The sequence below is a fragment of the Arachis ipaensis genome, chromosome B1 (genome assembly GCF_059453495.1).
Source record: "Arachis ipaensis isolate K30076 ecotype BB chromosome B1, ASM5945349v1, whole genome shotgun sequence".
NCBI classification, from domain to species: Eukaryota; Viridiplantae; Streptophyta; class Magnoliopsida; order Fabales; family Fabaceae; genus Arachis; species Arachis ipaensis.
Window position 1 is genome coordinate 97,765,715 of NC_142436.1, and position 12,376 is coordinate 97,778,090.

Sequence of the window (12,376 nt, forward strand, 5' to 3'; positions counted from 1 at the left end):
ACGTTTTGCAATGCTGAAATAATGGCCTTTTTCACCTCCAGTTTTAACGTCCACCCTAGAGTGTTATATATCATTGGAAAGCTTTTGATGTCAGCTTTCAAACGCCACCAAATTCAGATCATTTAGACCTCTGCAGTGATGAAGAGGTCAGGCTGGTAACTCTGCAGTGATGTGTTTTTCTCCTTGTGTTTTCGGGGTCAATATCTTCCTCAATTTAAGTGTCCATCATAAAGTGTTATATATGGTTGGAAAGCCCTTTCTAATGTTTTTAGAATAATTTCATTTAGAGTTGTGCAGCTTATGATATTTTCGTTTGAATGAGAGGAGGTCAGGCTGGCATATGCCCTGGCGTGCCACTCCCAATGCTTGGCGTGCCACGCCCATAGTGGGGCTCAAAATCACTCCTCTGGAACTTAAGCCTGGCGTGTCACGCCCAAAATACTAAGTGGCATGCCCTCTTTGAGATTTGGCTTCATAAACTTGGCGTGCCACGCCCATAGCACTAAGTGGCACGTCCTCTTTGAGACTTTGCTTCAAAAACTTTGCGTGCCACGCCCATAACACCAAGTGGCACGCCCTCTTTGAGACTTGGCTTCAAAAGCTTGGCACGGCACGCCCAGAGCTTCAAGCGGCACGCCCAGCTTCACACGCCCAACCTTATTTGTTGTTTTCTTCCCTTTTTGTTACTCTTTTCACCTGAAATTCAACACAAACCCATTTCAAAGCAATGTTCCATAATATCTATCATTTGGTTCATGAAATTGCATTGATTCAATGAGATTATGCTCTTTTTGTGGTCCTTTTAGATAAGAAAAAGGGGTAGATAATGCAAGTCATCACATATATATACATAATAAACTTAGTCAAAATAATAAAATTTTTTTGAGAAATTATCTATAGGACATTGACATCCCAATTGATTTGAGTGAAAATCTTTCATTGAAGAACACAAGTTTTTAGTATGATTTAGTTAGTTTTTACTATGTTTTTATTAGTTTTTAAGCAAAATTCACATTTCTGGACTTTACTATGAGTTTGTGTGTTTTTCTGTGATTTCATGTATTTTATGGCTGAAATTGAGGGACCTGAGCAAAAATCTGATTCAGAGGCTGAAAAAGGACTGCAGATGCTGTTAGATTCTGACCTCTCTGCACTCGAAATGGATTTTCTAGAGCTACAGAAATCCAATTGGCGCGCTCTTAATTGCGTTGGAAATTAGACATCCAGGGCTTTCCAGCAATATATAATAGTCTATACTTTCCTTGAGTTTTGATGATGCAAACTGGCGTTCAAACGCCAACTTCCTGCCCTATTCTAAAGTTAAACACCATAAACAGGTTACAAACCAGAGTTAAACACCACAAACAGGCTGCAACCTGGTGTTTAAATCCAAGAGAAGTCTCTACACGTGTAAAGCTCAATGCTCAGCCCAAGCACACACCAAGTGGGCCTCAGAAGTGGATTTCTGCACTATTTGCACTTAGTTACTTATTTTCTGTAACCCTAGCTACTAGTTTAGTATAAAAACTTCTTTTAGTGATTTATTCTAGAGTCTTTTGACCACTTTTACGTCTTGGTCATTCTGGTTCCCTCTCTGGAGCCGAAGCCAATGAACACCATTATCACTTATGTATTTTCAATGGTGGAGTTTCTACACCCCATGGATTAAGGTGTGGAGCTCTGCTGTTCCTCATGAATTAATGCAAAGTACTATTGTTTTTCTATTTAATTCAAGCTTATTCTTATTCTAAGATATTCATTTGCACCCAAGAAGATGATGAATGTGATGATTACGTGGCACTCATCACCCTTCTCACCTATGAACGCGTGCCTGACAACCACTTTCGTTATACATGAAAAAGAGCTTGAATGCGTATTTCTTAGCCTCCATTCCGAAAGATCGGAGTCTTGGTAGTATAAGCTAGAATCAATTGGTAGCATTCTTGAGATCCGAAAAGTCTAAACCTTGTCTGTGGTATTCTGAGTAGGATCTGGGATGGGATGACTGTGACGAGATTCAAACTCGCGAGTGTTGGGCGTAGTGACAGACGCAAAAGGATCAATGGATCCTATTCCAACATGAGTGAGAACTGACAGATGATTAGCCGTGTAGTGACAGCGCATTTGGACCATTTTCACTGAGAGGACGGACGGTAGCCATTGACAACGGTGATCCCCCAACATACAGCTTGCCATGGAAAGGAGTATGAATGATTGAATGAAGGCAGTAGGAAAGCAGAGATTCAGAAGCAACAAGCATCTCCATACGCTTATCTGAAATCCCACCAATGAATTTACATAAGTATTTCTATCTTATTCTATATTTTATTTATATTTTAATTATCAAAACCTCATAACCATTTGAATCTACCTGACTGAGATTTACAAGATGACCATAGCTTGCTTCAAGCCGACAATCTCCATGGGATCTACCCCTTACTCACGTAAGGTTTATTACTTGGATGACCCAGTGCACTTGCTGGTTAGTTGTGTGGAGTTGGGAAAAAGAAGTGAGATTATATTCGTGCGTACCATGTTTTTGGCACCGTTTTAGAGATCACAATTTTGTGCACCAATTGCTAATTTTGATTCACCTTTGATCCCACTAGATACCTTGATGTGCTTGTTGAGTGATTTCAGGTTGATAAGGCTAGGGATGGATCAAAGGGATGGAGAGAAAAGCATGCAAAGTAGACAAATCATGGAAAATCAAGGATTGGAAGAAATTCACTCAACGTGCACGCGCAGCAGATGCGCACGCGTGAAATGATGAGGTCTCATGGCGACGTGTACGCGTACATGACGCGTACGCGTGGAACGCAAATTGCCAAGCGACGCGTACGCGTCGGTGCTTGCACACAACTCACTTCAAGGAAATCTGCTGGGGGCGATTTCTGGGCTTCCCAGGCATAAACCCAACTCACCTCTGATGCTATTTAACCCAAGGATTGAAGGGGGATCAACAATCTAGTTATCACATTAGTTTAGTTTAGTTTAGTTTTGGAGGAAAAGTTAGTTTCTAGAGAGAGAAGCTCTCTCTTCTCTCTAGAATTAGGATTAGGTTTAGGTTAATTTCTTAGATCTAGATCTACTTCTTCTTTTGCTTCAAATTTCATTTTGCTTTATGAATTCTTATGTAGATCTCTATTTCTCTTTCAATGCAATTTATGATTTCCATGTCTTTTCATGTTGCTTTGATTTCTATTATGGATTTATTGCCTTTGTAGTTAGATCTCTCCTTAATTCTTGCAATTCATGTTGTTTATCTTTATTGCCTTTTATGTGTTTGATGAAATGCCTCTTTTAGTTATGAGTAAGATTTTATTCCTCTTGGCCTAGGTAGAGTAATTGGTCACTCTTGAGTTATCAAACCCCTTTGTTGATTGATAATTAGAAGTTGCTAATTAACTTGAATGCCACTAAAGCTAGTCTTTCATCATGATTAGGCTAGGACCTGTGGAATCAAGTTAATTCATCTACTTGACTTTCCTTCATAGTTAGAGGTTAACTAAGTGGGAGCAATGGACAATTGTTGTCACAATTGAGGAGGATAATGAGGATAGGACTTCTAGTTCTCATACCTTGCCAAGAGCTTTGTTAGTTGTTAGTTTATTTCCTTTGCCATTTATATTCCTTGTCTATTACTTCAAAAACCCCAAACATACTTCATAACCAATAACAAGAACACTTTATTGCAATTCCTAGGGAGAACTACCCGAGGTTTGAATACTTCGGTTATTAATTTTAGGGGTTTGTTACTTGTGACAAATAAATGTTTGTATGAAAGCATTATTGATGGTTTAGAAACTATACTTGCAATGAGATTTCATTTGTGAAATTCTAAACCGTCAAAAATCATTCATCAGCCACTTCAACCCACTTCAACAAAGCCCAAGAGCCCAATCTAGAGACTTGAAGATCAATTGAAGAAGTATATAAATAGCTTAGAGTCTAAGTTAGTTGGGAGGTTAGCTAGTGAGGAACCCAATTTGGGGAACTCTCTGCACAATTCTCTTTTCTGCAGGTTTAGTTTAATTTTGCAATGTACTTTCCAATTTCAATTTCCATTTCTAGAGCTATGAACAACTAAACCCCTCTTCATTGGGTTAGGGAGCTCTGTTGTAATTCAATGGATCAATAGTAGTTTTCATCTTCTTCTTCTATCTTTTCTCTTGATTTTGTTAGAAAGCTTTCGATCTTAATTCAATTGAATAGTTGTCTTAACAGAGAAGCTATTCATAATTGGATTTCCTCTGATCTTTGAGAGAGGGATGAGGAAATCATGCTAGAAATGCTTTCTCACATTGGATTTGATTAGGGGTTGGATGGATATCGAGACATGTAATCCTACCAATACTTTGATCTATGAATTTGTGTAGTATAATCAGTGACCAAACTTCATCTCTTCCCATGAGCAATTAAATCAAGACATTGGGCAATTATTCAAGCTTAGAGAGATTGGTGAGCCAAGACATTGGGATCCAATCACCTAAGATTGCCAAGCAAAGTCAATGAATGCATTGATTGACGAAGAGATGAAAATGATTTGATCTAGAGAATTTAATATCTCCTAAAGCCCAATGAATCCCCCATTCTGATCTCACCCATTCTTTTACATTCTGTTGTTTAATTTGATGCTCAATCCCCATTCCCATTTAATTTCTTGCAATTTAAGCTTCCATACTTTAATTACTTGCAATTTATCTTCTGTCATTTAGTTATTGTCTTTACTTTCTGCAATTTAAATTCTGTCATTTACATTTCTTGCTCTTTATGTTTCTCGCCAATTTACATTTTGCAATCCTCAATTCAAATTCTGATTTAGTTCAACTAGAACACTCCTTCAATTAAAATTGCTCAACCAATCAATCCGTGTGGGATTCGACCTCACTCTATTGTGAGTTTTTACTTGACGACAATCTGGTGCACTTGCCGGTGGAAATTTGTTGAGAGACAAGTTTTCGTGTATCAGTGTGATTATGATTATGATTATAAATATGTTATGATTGAGAATTTCTCGAGTTGAGGAGGCACGACAGAGGGACCATCCAAAGGTTAGCTACTAGGACTTGTCGGGTTGGCTCTATAACCGACAGATGAAACTCATCAGCCACTAGGATAGGCATGCATCATATGCATCTATATGTCTTATTTGGATTGCCTAAGTGATTGCATAACTAAATGCTACTTGATTATCAGCTATATTTGATTCCTATTTGTGATTTCTCTGTTTGTAATAATTGTGTTTGTTGCATTTGGTTCCGTTGGTGGTTGGGAGGTTCGGAGGAGTTGGAACGGAGAGTTTTAGATAGCTCTGAAGACCCTTAACTAGCTGCCTATTTTAATTTCATGGTTTAGTTATGTTTTAAGCTTTAATTATATGTTGGAAGTTCTAGGATTGCCTTCAGCTTTCGCAGGACATTATATGTTAGATATGTGGGCACTGTTACCATGCTGAGAACCTCCGGTTCTCATCCATACGGATTTTGTGGTTTTCAGATGCAGGATAGGCAGCACGTCACTGAAGCATGCTGGGATCTTCTGATGTTGCGAAGATCTTTATCTTTTGGGTTTATTTTGGTTATTCGTATATTTTTAGATACTTATTGTCTCCGCCTATTATATATATGTTGTATTAATTCCTCTTAGAGGTGATTTTGGAGACTCAGGCTTTATAACTCTGTATTTTGGGTTTTCTTTTGGGTCCTATATATCAATATATGTATATACACTTATTCGCTCAAGCCGGTTTATCTTCGCGAGCCAAGTCTTGAGTTTTGTTATATGTATTTTGGAACTCTTGGTATATCAACTCCTTAGCTTGTTCTATCTTGTGTTGTCTGCTTTATCGCTTCGTGAGCGTTACGCTTTTCAATTTATCGATTTTCGTTTTATCCCTTTCTTCAAAGGCTCCTAGATATGAGTCTTTTTCAGTATATTATATATTAAATTTTTATTTTTAGTAGGTCGTAGCACCTCGCCACCTCTATTTTACATCCTAGGTGTAAAGCTCTGTGTCGTAGGGTGTTACATTATGGTATCTGAGCAGTTCGTTCCTATAGAGCCTAAGGGACGGACTGACTATGCTTCTGAGCATACTCTGATTCGTGTTTATGTGCTATTTAGGATATCTGCTTGATATACATAGCATAAGTTCACGAGCATATATTTAGAACTTTGAGGCACTAGACTTGCGATATTGAGACTGATCACCTTGATATCACTTGTTTGGTGTGAAAAGGAACAAAATGGCGCCTCGTGGATGCGATCGGGGCGTAATCGGGGTAGAGGACAGAGAGGTAATGATGTGACCATACCGGTAGGTACCTTGACCAATTTCATGACCACGATGGCGAGTGTTGTTGCTGTCATTGGCGCTGTGGCTGCTGCGACTAGCCGAGCAAGGGGTAGGATGGGAAAACAAGTTAGTGTTGGCAGCGAAAGTGGTGACGGAAATAAAGGCGGAAATGATGTCCCGAGTACAGTGGCACCAGTGGAAATAGTGAGTTATCCCAGGTTAACTAACACGGGTCAAACAGCGAGCGAAAGCTCAAGAAGGACCGAGCTGGCTAGGAGTGACTGCCGAAAATCTTTCACCAAGAAAGAGGGAAAGAGGACGAAGATTACACCAAGGGGCTAAAGTTTCAAGAGGGGCCGTTATGCCATTTCACATTCTCAATGCCGGAATAATGACCGAAGGAACGACAGTCGTCAGAGTCTGAATTTAGAAGGACAGATTAGTACTCAACCAGAAGACTTAAAGTGTGGAGATGCAAGAAATACCATCAAAATAGACCATGCAGGGCCGGGCTAGGTGTGTGTTACAAGTGCGGGAAGCCAAGGGATATAGATCGAGATTGTCCACACAGGAAATGCTGGGACATAGCCGAATCTAATTCTCAGACTCAAGGTAATTGCCAATTAGCAGTTGAATCTTTAACTACCTTGCATACCAATGATATGTAACATTCATTCGTGATGCATGACAAGTTTTGATAATCATAAAGTCCAAGTTGGTGATTAGTCGAAGACTATTAGCTGTTGAGACGGAGCGATATTTAGTTAACTTAGAGGAGTGGCTAGGCTCTTGAAGGTTAAGAATTAGAGTGACGCAGCAGAAGCGGGTTGGATTATATCTAAGGGATCAGAAGTGTTGACAATTGTGCGAAGTTATTGTTTAAACCCTAGTGACGGTGAACAACGAGGAAGAGGAATGGAACGGATTTAACCTTTAGTTGCTAATCGTTTGAGAGGCGAGTGAAGATGAGACCAAATCGCTATTGCGAGAGAGTTTTCGGGACAATCCTAAAGGTGTACCAAAGCCTCCATCTCGAAGAGAAAGTAAGTTTGCGATAGACTTAGTGCCGGAAGCCGGATCAGTTTTGATCATGCCGTAACTGAAGACACCATTATAATCGGTAGAACCTAGGATCGAGTTGAAGGGAGTATTAGAGGAGAAAACTGTCCGACTAAGTGTCTTCCTGTGAGGTGCACCGGTTATGCCAGTGAAGAAGGAAGAGAACAGCAGAAGGCTTTATGTGAGGGGGAGTGTGCCAACGAAATCTGTGCGACCCAACTCAGCCTTTCTTTTGTAACTTACATTGGGAATTCTATTATAAATTCCTACTTGAATTTTCAACGAATTAACAGACAGAAGACTTTTGATAATCAACTTATCACAATTCACCATAACAACCACTCGCAATATCAACTTTGTCAAATCGTTCGTGTACCATGGTGACAACCCAACTTAGCAATCCAAATGTTCCCATAATCATTGCTCAAGCTCATTTCAATACCATAGTTGACTATTCGATCTCACTCTCATTCCTAATTCTTAGTTCACATCTTCATCCACTTGATTGTTCTTTCAATTTACTCAACACCTCTATGCCTTAACTACACATTTTAAACACACATTTTAAATACAATCGTGTACTTGTTCTCAACTCACATGTAGTCAACTTTTATTGTAATCAATCGCGAATTCAACCCTTACAATGCCATCAAACCAACTAGAATCAATCTCATCATAATCAAACATACTCGCTATCGCCCATGATTCCCAACTTCATCAATTCTCATCAATTGGTCATACAAAACATCTGTAGATTATCGCAAATATTTCACAAGCTTCTTGGCATTCTTAATGAATTGATCCTCCTTTCAATACTACTTTTACTCGCATGAATCCTATTTTTCCAGAATGAGTCTGAAATTAATTTGATATGCCTTGTTCTCCCTATCACGATTTTAATTTGAACTCTTTTCTCGATATGCACCTTGAATTCTTCTCCTTGTGCATTTCGTTATTCACCTGCCACTTTTGTTTAATTACTATACAAAACATCTTTCTGACTTCTCGCGAACACCGTTCGTGTTGATCGTTTACCATTCGAGCTTAACATCGGTTTAAGAATCAGTTCAAATCTAAACTAGTATCACGTATAACCTCTAGTTGTAACCGTCGAGATATTGGTCCCTTAGAGCAAGACTCCTGAACGCGGGAGATGAAGCGTGCATGCGTGCAATATCAAGAGGACTTTTGGAGCCTTAATTCTTGCCGACCGTATTGCCTGAAGTTATATTGACACGCTAGGGTGCACCGTGTGTGTGTGTGTGGAGACAGGCAAAGAAAACTTTTGAATTTCTCACTACCAGTACTCACGACACTTGAGCCTAATGAACCATTTAAAACTGCTGTGGTGCAACATCGAAGGGGTTCTGGATGCATGTGGAGACAACATCGTAAAGTGGTGACTAGCGTCTTTAGTAAAAAGATCCTGAGTGTTGTTGGAGAATGATTAAGGAGAAAGAACCATTAAGTAAGGTTGTAGTCTAAAGCTGGATGTCGAGGCAGTGGCTTGAGGTATCAGACCGAATCGGTGGCAAATTTTAAGGAGTAGTAAAACCGAGAGTTTGAGATGTGCAGTAAGAGGATAAAGAGCTACTAAGAATGTTGAAGCATGTTGAACAAGGGGATCAAGCATCTCAGGTTCTAAACGAATAGCTGAAAACTATGTGGAAAGAGTAAGCAAAAATCGAGTTAAAGTTCTAACAGCGCAAGCCGACCTAAAAGTTACGCAGACTAACGGAGTGAGCCTAGAGAGAGTTTAAAAGAGGAAGCTGTGTATTATTGGAGACTACTTCAGTGAACGGTAAGAGAAGAACGATCGACCTAACGGGGTTTATTGCGAGGATGATGGGCCATCTGAAGTGCTAGAACAATTTAAAACAGTTTAATTCAAAAAGGATATGAAGTCTCAGGTAACCCCAATCAGGATTGATGACGTAAACATAAGGAACTCTAAGAAAAAGAAGTCTCATTAAGAGAAAGTGACTTGGAAATCAAGTCAGGATAGAGGAGCACACCGAAGAATTTGAATTAGAAATGGGGATAGACTACCTTCACCTATTTTCAAGTAACTGAACTCGAATTTTGTGGGCAAAATTCCTAATTAGGTGGGTAGAATGTAAATCCCGGTTATTTAATAAACAATTAACCCATAAATTAAAATTTATTCTAGAAAATTAAAAATGTGATTTGTATGGCTTAATATAATAGAGGAAATTAAAACGAGAATCTTGACACTAATTTTAAAGAATTTGGCCCAAGATTGGGCTAAACCGGTTGGACGGGGCCAGAATTGGGCCCATGGCCCAACATATAAGAAGCCAAATTCAGCCTCCATCCCCTTCATTTCACTTGAAACACGTTGAGGAGTAGTAGCAAACCTCAAACCCTAACTCATCTTTCAACTCAAATTTCAATTCCACATAACTTTTGATCCGAAGCTCCGATTGACGAGCCATTTGCGGCCACTGATGAGCGGATAATTTATGTGCTTTTTGGCATTATTTTTACATAGTTTTTAGTATGATTTAGTTAGTTTTTAATATATTTTTATTAGTTTTTAAATAAAAATTACATTTCTAGACTTTACTATGAGTTTGTGTATTTTTCTATGATTTCAGGTAATTTTTGGCTGAAATTGAGGGACTTGAGCAAAAATCAAATTCAAAGGTTGAAGAAGGACTGCAGATGCTGTTAGATTCTGACCTCCCTGCACTCAAAGTGGATTTTCTGGAGCTACAAGAGTCCAAATGGCACGCTCTCAATTGCGTTGGAAAGTAGACATCCAGGGCCTTCCAGAAATATATAATAGTCTATGCTTTTCCCATTTTTAGATGACACAAACCGGCGTTCAACACCAGCTCTCTACCCTATTCTGGAGTTAAACGCCAGAAACAGGTTGCAAAGCAGAGTTAAACGCCAGAAACAGGTTACAAACTAGTGTTCAACTCCAAGGAAGACCTCTACACGTGAAAGCTTCAATGCTCAGCCCAAGCACACACCAAGTGGGCCCGGAAGTAATTTTCTGCATCATTTACTCAATTCTGTAACCCTAGTAACTAGTTTAAGATAAATAGAACTCTTTACTATTGTACTAGGGGTTTTTTCCCTAATTTTCGAATTCATATGCTATTTGGGGAGGCTGGCCATTCGGCCATGCCTGGACCTTGTTCTTATGTATTTTCAACGGTAGAGTTTCTACACACCATAAATTTGAGTAGACTTTTTCAAAAATTTTTAAAATCTAGTTGTTTCTTATGAGTCAAATCAAATTTTCAATTTAAAAATTATATCTTTTTCAAATCTTTTTCTAAAATCAAATCTTTTTCATTTTTTCTTTTATATTTTCGAAAACTTTATGATTAATTTTCAAAATATTTTTCTTATTTTGTTTCATAATTTCAAAATCTTTTTCTTATTTCTATTTCATATTTTCGAAATTAATGCTAACAATTAATGTGATTGATTCAAAAATTTTAAGTTTGTTACTTGCCTAGTAAGAAAGGTTCAATCTTTAAACTCTAGAATCATATCTTTTTATTTTCTTGTTAGTCAAGTAATAAACTTTGATTTCAAAAATTAAATCTTTTTAAAATTCTTTTTCAAATCTTTTTCAAAATAAGTTTCAATCACATCTTTTTCAAAATCAATTTCAAAATCTTTTCTAACCTCTTATCTTTTCAAAATCGATTTTTAAATCTTTTTCAATTAATCTTATCCTATTTCAATCATATCTTTTTCAAAACTACCTAACTAATTCTCTCTCTAATTTTTGAAAATCACCTTCCTCTTTTTCAAAATTCCTTTTTAATTAACTAATTATTTTAATTTTTAATTTTAATTTTATTTCTTTTCTTAGTTTCGAATTTTAACTTTGATTTTTAAATTAAAACAAAAATACTTTTATTTTAATTTATTTAATTTTTTAAAATTCTTCTCTCTCACCTCCTTCTAATTATTTATTCATCTACTAACACTTCTCTTCCACCCAAGAATTCGAACCCACTCTTTCCCTCTGTGTTTGGATTCTTATCTTTTCCTTCCTCTATTCTTCTCTTCTTATACTTACATAAGGAATCTCTGTACTGTGACATAGAGGATTCCATATTTTCTTTTCTATTTTCTTCTTTTTCATATGAGCAGGAACAAGGATAAGAACATTCTTGTTGAGGCTGATCCTGAACCTGAAAGGACTCTGAAGAGGAAGCTAAGGGAAGCTAAAGCACAACTCTTTAGAGAAAATCTGATAGAAATTTTTGAAAAAGAAGGAGACATGGCCGAAAATAATAACAATGCAAGGAAGATGCTTGGTGACTTTACTGTACCAAATTCCAATTTACATGGAAGAAGCATCTCAATCCCTGCCATTGGAGTAAATAATTTTGAGCTAAAGCCTCAATTAGTTTCTCTGATGCAACAGAACTGCAAGTTTCATGGACTTCCATCAGAAGATCCTTTTCAGTTCTTAACTGAATTCTTGTAGATCTGTGATACCATTAAGACTAATGGGGTTGACTCCGAGGTCTACAGGCTTATTCTTTTCCCGTTTGCTGTAAGAGACAGAGCTAGAATATGGTTGGACTCTCAACCTAAAGATAGCCTGAACTCTTGGGATAAGCTGGTCACAACTTTCTTAGACAAGTTCTTTCCTCCTCAAAAGCTTAGCAAGCTTAGAGTGGATGTTCAAACCTTCAAACAGAAAGAAGGTGAATCCCTCTATGAAGCTTGGGAGAGATATAAGCAACGGACCAAAAAGTGTCCTTCTGACATGCTTTCAGAATGGACCATCCTGGATATATTCTATGATGGTCTGTCTGAATTATCAAAGATGTCATTGGACCATTCTGCAGGTGAATCCATTCACCTAAAGAAAACGCCTGCAGAAGCTCAAGAACTCATTGACATGGTTGCAAATAACCAGTTCATATACACTTCTGAAAGGAATCCTGTGAGCTATGGGACGCCTCAAAGGAAGGGAGGTCTTGAAATTGATACTCTGAATGCCATATTGGCTCAGAACAA

At 37.9% G+C, this 12,376-nt stretch overlaps 1 non-coding gene across 1 annotated transcript; it reads right to left on the reverse strand.

The window, feature by feature from the left end:
* Window positions 1-12,020: 12,020 nt before the first annotated feature.
* LOC148577594 (small nucleolar RNA R71) lies at window positions 12,021-12,128 on the reverse strand. Its single transcript, XR_015903449.1, has one exon. It is a non-coding gene; the product is annotated as a small nucleolar RNA R71 (small nucleolar RNA).
* Window positions 12,129-12,376: the final 248 nt, after the last annotated feature.